This window comes from Balaenoptera physalus (genome assembly GCF_965194825.1).
Source record: "Balaenoptera physalus genome assembly, chromosome: 7".
Classification (NCBI taxonomy): domain Eukaryota; kingdom Metazoa; phylum Chordata; class Mammalia; order Artiodactyla; family Balaenopteridae; genus Balaenoptera; species Balaenoptera physalus.
The window spans coordinates 103,912,135-103,925,339 of NC_138886.1; positions in this window are offsets into that span (position 1 = coordinate 103,912,135).

The window sequence follows — 13,205 nt, forward strand, 5'->3', positions numbered from 1 at the left end:
GTTGCCCAAAACCACACCTTACATTTTTTATTTCTCCTATCTTTTCTAGTGGTCTAATTCACTTTCATAGAGCCCGAAGAAGAGCGGGAGGAACTCTGGGGCTCTGGGGCTCGAACTGGCTCAGGACATTCCAGAGAAATGGCCTCTGCATGCGGGTGAGGTTCCAGATAAGTTCTGGGGGATGGTGGGAGTGAGTGCAGGGTCCAGACGTCCACCCGTTTTGCCCACAGTATTGCTGATTGGCTTGACCACAAGTTCTTGGTTCTCCACGTGGAGCTGGCTTACTGATGGAGAAGCCAGCTTTAGACTGAGCAGCTTCTTGAGAGTCAGAACCAGCCAGGGCTCAGGAATAGCCTGTGCCCTGGGGATGTCGCCAGCCCACCCTCTCCAGCTCGGAGGTGAGCTCTGGGAGGGTGTCAGCTGGGCATAGACCCACTGTAGGAGGGGCTTGCACTCCTGGGACAGAGGAAGAGCCTGATCTCTGCAACTGGTCCAGGGATGGAATTGTCCCCAGGTAGAGGCAGATCACGTGTCCTTGAAGGGCTTGGAGAGACCTGCAACTCTCTCTGTTCCTTCTGATCACAGCTTTATGGTTGGATCAGCTTCAGAAACCAGGGAAAGCTGTAGCAATCAGGGGATGGCATCTGAACATGTCCAAGAAGCTGTAAGGAAGACGGGAGAGGGTGCCTTGTGGCCTGGCATGGAGTATGGGTCCCACGCAGGCCACAGTCATGGGCTGCTCTCCCCGGGTTCAGGGTCAGCTCTCGGAGCTGTGGAGACCTTGAGCACACAGACTTCGAGGGGAATGGGAAAGCAGACCGCCTGGCCTCATGCTTTGTTGAGGAGCAGCTCATGAGCTGCTGAGAGTCCATGAAACCACAAGACCCAGACAAACAATGATGACAGAAACGAACTATAATTAGGTGAGTGTCAAGGATAGTGCCCTAAGTGGGCTCCTCTATCTATGTGATGGAAAAGAAGGAGAGAGAAGGAGAAGGGGAGTCTGACACTTTTGCCCTGAAAGATGCCCTACTTTGTGGACCAGATCATGAGCATAACAACTCCCCCACCCTCCTCAGGACAGGAATTTCTTCAGTGCCAGCCCCTAGGAAGTATGCTTTACCTTTGAGTACCCATGAGAAGGCACTATTAGTACTCTTGTTGTGCCCATGACCAGACTGAGTGTAAAAAGTTAAGAAGAGCTAGGATTTGAACCCAGAGCTCAGGTTCTCAAACTCCTCCCTGAACCATCTCAGGGCTGCCCTTCTTGGGCAGCTCCATTGCCCCCAGAACGCAGCTCAGACTGGATGGGTGTTGTTTGTTGGAATTCAGACACTGAATGAGGTCCCCCTAAGACCTGGATGCTCTCTCTTTGGGGGTGCTGTGCAGCTGGAGAACCTTGGAGCAGAGGCAAGTCCCACATCCAGGTGGGTTCCCCATGGGAGCAGATGGCCTGCCGAGGGGGCAGTGTGGGGATGTCAGGTGGAAAGCGTAGGCCCAGGCAGTGTGGATGGTGGAAGTGAAGAGCATATCTGATCTCTGAGAGACAAAGGGAACTCAAGAGCAGGGTTCCAGGACCTGGACCCCAGAATCCACTGAAGAAGATGGGAAGGAAACTACGTGTATCTTTACAGCAACCAATTTCCTTTCAGAGTGAACGTGGTTCAACCTTTGTTCCTTGATTCTGATGGAGTGACTCACAGACACCATGCTCCACGTTGTGGGTGTGGAATCTTCCTCCGGCCATGCACCTGAGGACTCCAGCTACCCTTAGAAGTCCTTTCCCCAAAGCCATTCATACCTCTGGCAAATAACAAGCCAGCAAACAGGATTCAAATCACGAGCTAACTGAACCACTGATTTCAGAAATGGGATCTTGAAACCTTATTTCCCTTTGTCATAAAGCCCCAGCCTGAGCTGCATCCATGTTCACTCCCCTTCTTGGCCTCCCAGGTCGGGCTGCCGCAGAAGTGGAAACTCTCCAGTCTTTTCTGTGACTCCCATGCCTGACTGGATGGAGCCCTGCATGGCTACATTTTTTCACCCAATAAAAGTTTAAGCACAAATTTCAATTTTGTCACACCTACGCCTGCTCAAATCGGGCAGTCTGACTTCCATAACATCAGAAGAGGAGCCCAGCTGAGATTAATGAACCATCTGGTCTACCCATCTGTGTCTTTTTTTTTTTTAACATTTATTTATTATTCATTTATTTTATTCATTTTTTGGCTGCACCGGGTCTTAGTTGCGGCACACGGGATCTTTCGTTGCAGCACACGGGCTCTTCATTGTGGTGCGCAGGTTTCTCTCTAGTTGTGGCATGCGGATTTTCTCTCTCTAGTTGTGGCGTGCAGGCTCCAGGGCACGTGGGCTCTGTAGCTTGCAGTATGCGGGCTCCAGCTGAGGTGCGTGAGCTCAGCAGTTGTGACACGTGGGCTCAGTTGCCCCACGGCATGTGGGAATCCCAGTTGCCTGACCAGGGATCAAACCTGCATCCCCCTCATTGTAAGGAGGATTCTTTACCACTGGACCACCAGGGAAGTCCCACCATCCGTGTCTTTTTTAACTGGAAAATTGAAGGAGAAATCAGAATGAAAGCTCTCCAAATAACCAGAGTCATCCGTGTTGGCATAACAGGAGGGAGATGAGTGCTGGGAGCGTGACCTAAGGGACGTAGGGGCCAACACCTGGGTCATGCCAACTGGGAATGGGCTTTGGGGTAATTTCCAGACTGAGCTATAGGGTTGGCTCAGCTATGTGAGGTAGCCAGGCATGAGGCCCTTCCTCTGTCAGCTCTGTGTGTGTCCCACAGCTCACAGTCAGTTGAAAAAGATGCTTTCTCCAATAAACCCAGCCTTTCTTCCCTTTGAAAATCCTGTGTGGGCCCCCAGAACTAAGACCCAAATACATTAGCTATAACACTGGCCCTGTTAGTGACACTCCTTTAATACATAACAGTGATTCCATGGAATGAATCTCTGCTCTCCAAAGCTGAGATAGTCTCCTTGGCATGGAAATCCTTCAAGCAAACCAAGAGAAAAACCTACTCCTATTAAAGGAGACCTCCTTAGCCTCACAGGCTTCAGTCAAGGAGAAACTCACTAATACCTAGGTAAGTTTCTAGAACAATTTAGGTCAGTAGATTAAACAGTTCTTTGAAATAGGACTATTTGCAAATTAACTGGGAAAGCCTATGATGTAGGAGAGGTAATTTGCATGTTGTAGACCACGAGTTAGTTAGAAATTTGAGTTCAGTTCCCTACTGCGACTCTTCCTAACTTGAGGTATAACCTTGAGAACAACTTAGTTGACCTAAGTCTCAGTTTTCTCACGTGTCAAATGGGAAGAACAGTAATTACTTACAGTGGTTGTTGCAAGGATATGCCCAGAACAACCCCTGACTGTTTTTACCTCCAACTTGAACTAAACAGAATACAATGAACAGTGAACAAAGTATTTTTGAGATGTTTCACTTGTAAGAACTTGTCTTTGATTACTTCAAAGAGTGGAGATAGACACTAATTCTGTTAGCTGAGGTCAGCACTAGAACTAGATGCCTCCTTTAGCTGGGGCCCATTCAACTGTCTCCCGTCTATTGTCTGATGGACCGCTTACACTTATGACCTGAGCTTCAGGATCAGGCTACGGATGCTTGAGTAGGGATTCCCAATGCTGCTGTACCTCTGTCTACTGCTGTGTAACAGGACACCACAAACACAGCTTCTGGGCTCACGGAGCTGCAGCTCGGGACCTGGCCCAAGGCAGTCTCTACTCCACGTAGGGCCCTGCTCCCTACCCTCTGCCGGGCGGCAACCCTGGGAACTCACCATCTTTCCCGAGGCCCCACAGAGAAGACTATGACCTGCTCTGTCCAGGGGCCTGGTGAGCGTGTGGCCTCTGTTTAACCCTTCACCCCAACCAGCCTGGATGGAGACACACTCACATGTACACACACACACATACACAGATGCACATGAGTGCACGCCCTGTACACACAGGCACACACATCCATTAACACATGGGTACGGCATGGGGAAATACATGCATGACAGGTAGAGGCACATACACTTGAACCTGGCTGCCCTCCATCCCAGCAGCCAGCCACGGAGAGATGGGGCTTGCTCAAAACAGCCCTTGCTCCTGCCCTTCCCCGATGGTGCTGGTGCTGTTGGACCAGCTGAAGGAGTCCAAATTGCCCAGCACCAGTTGAGAGGGGTCATGCGGTCCCTGGGAAGGTCATCCAGGCCCCCTGCTGCTCCCACCACCACGCTCAGATGCCTGGGCACTTTCTCGTGCAGAGCTTAGTCACGCTTATTCCATTTCTGGACAGGATGCTGTGTCCCCGGCACCTTGCCAAGTATTTTACACACCTCCCCTCACTTTATTCTCACAGCAACCCAGGAGGGGGCCTGTCAACAGCATGCGACTCCTGCCTGCTCCTTGAACAGCACAGGCAGCCTTTGCCCCTTTGGAGCCCTAGACACTAATAGCCCCAAATGGAGGCCATGTGCCATGGCCACGTTCTGGCCACGCTGCACAGTGCCCACCTCTGCACATGCAGCAGGAGCCATGGGTAGCTGGTCACCCCATCTTCAGCAGCTCCTGCCCTTCCCCAGGGAGTGCCTTCTTGGGCCCCACCCACTACCAAAGCAGAAAAAGATGTTACCAGCTGCTGCTGCCTACTTTCTAGGAACATTTCAAGAAATCCTTCCCATCAGTTCATGTGACTGGACTCGTCTAGTAGCTGCTCCCCTGCCCTGACCCTGGTCTCAGTTTCGGAGGATGTGTGCCTCAGTATTCTACCAAATTTCTACCTCCAGACCAAATTTTTATTCCAGACAATAAACCCAAGCCCTATCGTTGCTATCTCCATAATCAAGTACAGGTATCTCCTGATTGTCAACAGTGCATTTTGCGCCACTTTGCTTTTACGGAAGACCTATGTTAGTACCTGTTTTCACAAAAGGAAAAAAATCCGGAGAGGATTTTCACTTTTATGGAAAAAGGCAAAAAGTGAAAATAAGAAATAGCGTTCAGTGTTTGTTTGCAGAAACTGTTACAGGACACAGCCAAACTCCTTCCCCAGAAACCACACTCAGAATCTCAGCATGAAGCCTCTACAGCTTTCAACTGTATCTGCGAGCATCTGTGCTTTATCTCAATTGATTTTTTTCATCCAATAGCAAATGTGTCCTAAGGTAATTACTTCTTTGCTTTATGATGCCATTTTGGCTTACAAAATCTCTGTTAGGAACGCGCTACTTTCAGGTAGCGGGGAAACTTGTCCTGAGGTATCCAGTGTACTCACTGCTTTTTTTTTTTTTTTTTTTAATTTATTTATTTATTTATTTATTTTTGGCTGGGTTGGATCTTTGTTGCTGCCCGAGGGCTTTCTCTAGTTGTGGCGAGCGGGGGCTACTCTTCGTTGCGGTGCGCGGGCTTCTCACTGCAGTGGCTTCTCTTGTTGCAGAGCACGGGCTCTAGGCGTGCGGGCTTCAGTAGTTGTGGCTCGCAGGCTCTAGAGTGCAGGCTCAGTAGTTGTGGCGCACGGGCTTAGTTGCTCCGCGGCATGTGGGATCTTCCCGGACCAGGGCTTGAACCCGTGTCCCCTGCATTGGCAGATGGATTCTTAACCACTGCGCCACCAGGGAAGCCCCTCACTGCTTTCTGAGCCTGAGGACCCAAAACATTCTGAGAGCCACTGAGGTCAGTGCCCATCTGTGGCTCTTCCCTTGGGTGTGCCCCCGGGGCAGACATCAGTGAGCAACCTATGAGAATCTCATGTTTTCTTAATCCCAAGAGATAGAAATTTTTTAATGCATTCCTGTTGTGAAATAAAGAATGTCAGGCACCCTGAGTTATTATCACACCAGTCATTGCTGCCAAAATTCCTATTCAGTATGAAGAACCATAGTCAAAATACTCCTTGCCCCTCTAAATATTATATGTGAATATTTTTACTAAATGAACATACCCTATAGGAGGGAAACACAGTATGAAGAAAAATGCAATCAAAAATGAAGGCTCACTTAAAATCCATCCTAACTGGATTCCTCAAAAAATTAAAAATGGAATTACCATATGACCCAGCAATTCCACGTTTGGGTATAGACACATACAAACTGAAAACAGGGTCTCAAAGAGATATTTGGACATTCATGTTCACAGCATTCACAACAGCCAAGAGATGGAAACTACCCAAGTGTCCCTTGATCAGATGAATGGATAAACAAAATGTGGTCTACCCACACAGTGGGATATCATCAAGCCTTAAAAAGGCAGGAAATTCTGACACATGCCACAGCATGGATGAAGCTTGAGGCCATTCTGCTAAGTGAAAAAAGCCAGACACAAAAAAGGCAAATACTGTATGGTTTCACTTATATGAGGTACCTAGAATAAGTAGGCAAAGTGATGGAGGCAGAAAGAATGGTGGTTGCTAAGAGGAGGGGGAATGGGGAGTTAGTGTTTGATGGGGAGAGAGTTTCAGTTTTGCAAGACGAAAAAGTTCTGGAGAATGGTTGTACAAGGACACGTACTTAATGCCACTGAACTGTTCACTTAAAAACAGCTAAGATGGTAAATTTTATGTTATGTGTATTTTACCACAATTAAAAAAATATTTCTCCAGGTAAGGAAAAAAAATCCATTATAACCAACACATCAGCTGTTATTTACTGGCTGATTGTACTAAATGCTGCTTTCTTTTTGCAAGATTTGCCCACACATGAAACATCTTCAGGGGAAATGGCAGTAATTAGCCCCAGGATCAAAAGAGTGAGTATGAGACTGAGTTCTGGAATTTCCAGTTTAGCCACCAGCACTTGGATTTTCTAACAGCCCGCAATGAGGAATGCAGCCAGAGATAAATAAATGAACCATGAGGTAGAAATCATAAATACCAACCCAACTCAGCAGTATGACTCACAAGAACCCAAAAATGGAAACAACCCAAGTATCCATCAACAGTTGAATGGGTAAGCAAAATGGGGTATATCCGTACAATGGAATACCGCAATAAAAAGCAATGACTTTAAAAGAAAAAAAAAAAAGCCCTTACAAATGCTGCAACATGGATGAACCTTAAAAACATTATGCTAAGCAAAAGAAGCTAGACACAAAAAGCCAGGTATTATATGATTCTGGTTATATGAAATGTCCATAAAAGGCAAATCCCTAGAGACAGAAAACAGATGAGTGGTTGCCTGGGGCTGGGGAAGGGGGAAAAGCAGAAATTACCTGCAAAAGGGCATGAGGTGATAGGATGCTCTAAAACTGGGTGGTGATGATGTTTGCACAACTCTGTAAATTTACTAAAAATCATTGAATTGTACACTTTATCGTATGTAAATTATACCTCAATAAATCTGTTCTTAAAACTTTTAAGTTAAAAAGTACATATCAACAGAGACCCAGGCAATGAATACTTTGTCTCTCAGGGTGAGAGTACAAGGCAGACTTTTAAATTGGACCAAAGAATGTGCACTCTGCTCCCTGTCTGTCTGCTATCTAATGCCTTGTGTCCCCCACTAATCATCCACCCTGAATACCAGAATCTCAGGCTTTCCTCTGAGAGTTCAAGCCTGAGTGCTGTGAACTCGTGCTGGTAAAAGATGGCTCAAGACATCTCATAGGCAGTCCACAGGACATGTCAACTGTCCTTACATTAGATTCTATTTTCCGAGAGGAATATACCTGGGTCTCATTGCCAAATTATCATGGTACCTCAAGAAATGAATTCATCCAAATAATATGTAATAGTATTCCCTTGGCTTCTATGGGGTGACTTGCAAAGAACTCATTCGTTTTTAAGATGCATTTTTTTAAGATTAAGTATTTCTATGTCTTTTGCAAAATCAGAGTTGAAGAAATTGTTACCCAAGTTGCCTTAAGTAAATTCCACCTAGAATTAACATTTCCCTCTGTGCATGAAGTTCTATTCTCCAGCTGTTAGATAACGAGAAATGATAGATTCATTCATTAAGATAAAAGTCGATGAATTTCTCTCCTTGCCAGGACTGTCAGAGCTGATTCTAATCAGGCCACTAAAGGATGTCCAAAGAAACAAAAACGAATTCCTCCCTACTCCTTGTAATAAGACTTGTTCTGTTTTTATTATTCAAGTTTATAAGAGTCTTTAACTTTGCAAGATGCCAAATTCTTTTGGGGTATTTGAAACATGCATTTCTGCTCCAATTATTGACGGATATTACCCATCATCAGGCATTTCTGATGTAAACAGTATCATAGCAGGCCATAAAAGTGGTTTGCTTTGGAAACTTGGAATGAAGTAAAAGCAAGGACACGTGGCGGAAGGTGTGTTCTGAGAAGTCTCCACCTCCACGTCTGGACTGAGGGGAGAAGCCCTTCCTGATTACAGAAGTTCCGAATTCATGAAAGGAATGAAAGTCATTTCACCGTGATGTGTTTCACTTTCAAAGGAATAAAGGAAGAACAGGATAAATGCACCTCTTTTTCAAGGCAATGGTGTTTAAAAACTTCTCTGCACATATGCCAGGTTTCTCCCAGAGCCCTGGGGGTGTCAGTTGATGGGGGGGGGGGCGGGGGAGTGGCTGAATAGGTAAGAATCCCAGAAAGACTCCAGGTGGTCCTCCCAGGACCAGCATCCCCAAACACAGCAATCCAGTAGGGCAGCCGGCTTGCATCTGCTGTGTTATTGGGCTTCGACATGGTATTTTGTTTGAAGAAATGGTTTGGTCCTTAAAATAGAAAAACAACTATTATAAAACATTTACAATCCAACTGGGGAAGTGTGATGTGTAGAAGGCAGGTCACTGTGCCCTTCCCTCCATCCACCGTGACCAAGCAGCCAACATCTCAGATTAGGGCAGAACTCAAGACCATCTCCTGACCTCCTCCTGGAGAAAGCTGCCAGCATAGGTACACTTGGTCAAGTGGTCACTAAGGTGATACTGAGGACTCGGGCCAGTCTCTGACCAGAGAAATAACAGTGAAAGGTATCATCTGTCAAGTGTCAAGTGAGTGTAAAGAACATATGGAAAGAGAGTGAGAGGAGAGAAGTGGGAGCAGCTGAGAGGCTCCATGACATACTGCCTCCAAAAAGGACATCCAAGGACATGCTATTTCTGGGCTCTCCAACAGCCGAACTGTCGGGAAGAATTGTCTTATCTGCTGTCTCCCCTGGTCCAGCACTCCTGTCTTCCCCATCATCCAGTGCGCATGCCCACCTTCCCTCCAAGAGCTCTCCTGCCCAGGGCTCTGTGTTGACAGACCCAGTCTTATGTGCCTCATCTTACTCACCCTTGCCTGCATTACATACGGTCAACAACACACTCCTTGAAGACTTTCCTCTCTTGGATTTTAACTACACTCCCTGAGTTTTCCTCCTCCCAGGGGTCCTTCCTCTTCAGTACCCAGGATATTTGTCTACCTCCTTTGAACTGGTTCAGCTGTTCACAGCCCCTAAATGGTGGTGTTCCCTGGGGAAAATTTCCCATTACACATGCTCTTTTTGGGATCACATTCATTCATCTTCCTATGACTTGAAATACCATCTACATACTGACAAACTCAAATTCACATCTTCCATCCAGACTTCGCCCCAAGCTCTGACTCATACATTCAAATGCCACCTGGAAATCTGCACCCAGGTGCTTATTTGCCGGCCACCCAAACTGGCCCTGTGCCATGCTCTCCGTCACTGACTCTGGGCTGGACGAGGGAGTGGCTTTGACCAACAGTATGTATAGGAAGGAAATTGGCAGCACCTGCTTTGGCGTTTTGGGGACCCCTGAGCTACCACGTAAGAAGTCTACCCTCCTGGAGAGACCATGTGTAGTGTCCCTGAGATATCATGGAAAAAGAGAGAGGTCCAGCCACCCAGTGTCTCAGCTGAGCTCAGCCTCCTACTGTCCCTTCAAAGGCACCAGATAATGTGACTAAAGCCATCTTGGATGTCCCAGCCCTAGCTGCCAGCAGACTGTAGCCACATGAGAGACCCCAATAAGAACCACCACCAAGGAACCATCCAGGTCGGCCCAGTCAATCCACGGAATTGTTGCTCTTTTATGTCAATAGGTTTGGGGTATTTTTTAATGCAGCAATAAATAACCCAAAAGATACACACAGGTCTCTTGATTTTCCTCTCCAAACCTGGTCCAAAGCCCTCATCCCCACCTCAGTCAATGAAACTGATGTCCTCCCAGCTGATCTCACCTCAAACCTAGATTTCTCCCTCTCTTACATCCTCCATCTCTGCGCCCACACAGATAGACCCCCTGAAACATGTCTGCACTGCTACTGCCTGGCCCAGGTGGCCGTCACCTCCCCTGAAATAAGGCAGGGTTTCTTAATTGGTCTCCCCTTACTGCTCTTTCCTTTGCCCAATCAATTCTCCACGCAACAGCTAATGATTTTCTTAACATTTAAATCGGATGTGGTCCTCCCTACTTGAAATCCTCCAGTGGCTTTTCTTGGACGTAAAGAAAACCCAGGGGAATTCCCTGGCAGTCCAGGGGTTAGGACTCTGTGTTTCCACTGCAGGGGGCATGGGTTCGATCCCTAGTCAGGAACTAAGATCTTGCGAGCCACGCAGTGCGGCCAAAAAAAAAGAAAAAAAAACCCAAGTTCTGTGTCATAGCCTCTACATTCCCACATCATGGGGCCACTCCTGGCCCTCCCACCTCACCTGTACCACTGACCCCTCCCCTCACGTCTCTCCTTCCACCTCAGCTGATCCTCCTGCTAGGAATGTCCCCCTTCTCACAAGACCTGCCATCTCAGTGTCAGTGGTCCTCCTCAGACAGGCTGCCCTGACCCCTGCAGCAATAAAAAGTCCCCGCCTCCATCCCCCGTCATGATCTTCTCAGCCCTTGGATCAGTTCCTTCTTAATGCTTGTTAAATTACAATCGTTTTTTATGGTGCTATTGTTTATTCTAAAGTATCTTCTCCACATAATCTGTGGTCCAACGGGGAGGGCACCAGTGTGTCTATGCAAGTGACAACTGTAGGCCCAGTGTTTGCCTGGTTCCTGGCATTCAGTAGGCACTCGGCATTTGCTGAATGAACACATGGGCGTGAGACCTCATTGGTGCATGTTGAGAGTGGATAAAAACTATGAAACATTGGGGTCCCTGGTTAGACACCAGGTAAGGGCCTTGGCATTGACTCCCTTGGCATTGACTCTTGTCATACCGGGAAGGCATAATAAGGCTTTAAGAAATGGAGGGTTGCCACCTAAGCTTCAGGGAGCAGCAGTGAAAAGAGATACATCCCACATCCAAATATTTCGACAGCCTCAGCTCTACATCTGGAATTCAAGGTCAAAGACAGAGAAAGGGCCAAAAGGCAAGCCAGCCGCTGCCTGCTATTTTCAAAAATTACAAATTTAACACTTCCAAGAAATGCTGAAGACTTTTCACAAATACAAGCATGTGCTTCAGTCAGAGTAGTTGACGACTTGCTCAAACACTGAAGGCTCAGGGACTCGTCTCTACAGGACAAAGACAAAGTGTTGTATCAAAGGGGACTAGGTGAAAAGGCATCCATGAAGTAGGTATCCTCTTTACCTAAGACTTCCTCTTCCATGAAATAGATGTTTTCCTTACATAAGACTTTTACTTAAAGAGCTCTTTGTGGTCACTTATTAAAAACTGGAAAGGAAAAGCAGGTCCATGAAATGTGTCTGCCTCACAAGTCCATGGATGTGTGATCTCGGGCATGAACCTTCTCCAAGCCTCCACATTCTCAGCTCTGGTGGAGGTTGGGCGAGCTCTTGGAACAAAAACAAAACCATCCTCCTCAACTTATCATGATGACAAGATCAGATAACTAGGTGAAAGTCGCCATTAAAAAGAGCTGAGTGTGTGTATTTGAAACAGGGTCTCAGCTGAGACCAAACTGAGATTTGCACTCTGGCTATTCCTTCATCAGATGGCGGACAGGTTTCAGTACGCACGATCTGGTTTATTGCCAGATAAGGAGGAAAAGGGATTTCGTGACAAGGGCCTGTGGGACTTATCAATATTGTCATTTCAGTCTCCTGAAACACTAACCATGACTATTAAACATTACTGGTTTACTGTAGTAAACATTAACCATATTACTTCTAAATACAGAGAGTCAAAGAGCTACTGCACTCATTGTATTAGTTGTTTGTGGTGTGCGTGCTTTTTAAGGCTTGAATCTGTAAAACACTTCTTTCTGTTGAAGGGTCCAAATACCTGCTATATGAAATCCCACATGACAAAGGGACAAGCATGGTGGAAAAAGTAACCCCTACCCCACCCGGTGCCATCCAGAACTGCTCCATGCTGGTCCAAGGTGTGCAGGGAACCCTGGACCCGAATAGTTTGCTTAGGGACACCGGGAGTCAGCAGCTGGGGCTGCACCCTGGAGCACAAAGGACTGGAAACACTAGTGAGGGGACACTTCACAGCAGCTCAGAGGTCTTCATTCGACAGAGAACTACATAGAGCAGGGCAGGGAGAAGGGCCCTGGGAGGCCCATAGAATTCTGGAATTAGTGTCATGGTGACCTCTGTTGAGCCAACATCTGACGGGCCTGCAGATACAGGAGTTGCATGTTATTTTTATTTCGTAAGCGTAAAGAAAGCTGCTTTTGGAAAGAAAACATTTATTAACCTGGATCTGAGCCAATCCAAGATCAATACATGCTACAACACTACCCGATTCCAGATGACCTGTCAGCCTGTCAGGCTTGTGTCATTGCCTCAATGATAACATTGAGCAATAAAAAGAGGTCACTGTTACCCAGTCCGTAACACGACCCCTCAGCCTGCAGTCCAGCACCCAGGCCCCTCTCCCTGCTCCTGAGCCCAGGACAGGCCCAGTAGGCAGCTTACTACACCTCAGATGCCTCTGCTCTCCCAGACCTGTCCAACCATCTCCAGACTTGAACCCATGTCTCCAGAAGTATTTGGTCCTTTAGATTCTCAATGCTTGTTGTTGACATAAAATTATCTTATGTCTATAAAACCAAGTATGTTTAGGTGTAAACAAGATCTTGTTTCCTGAGGGCCTCCATGGCAATAGAAATACTTACAGTTCTATGTCAGTGATGGTTCCCTGTTGCTTTGCTACAATTTCAGTCCTATCTGTTAGTCCAGTGACTAGCTCATGAAGAAACAGAAATAGGAGACCTGGCTTTCCGTCTCTTCTCAGATGTCATCCTAGCATTTGAGTACAGGAAGGATAGATAATCA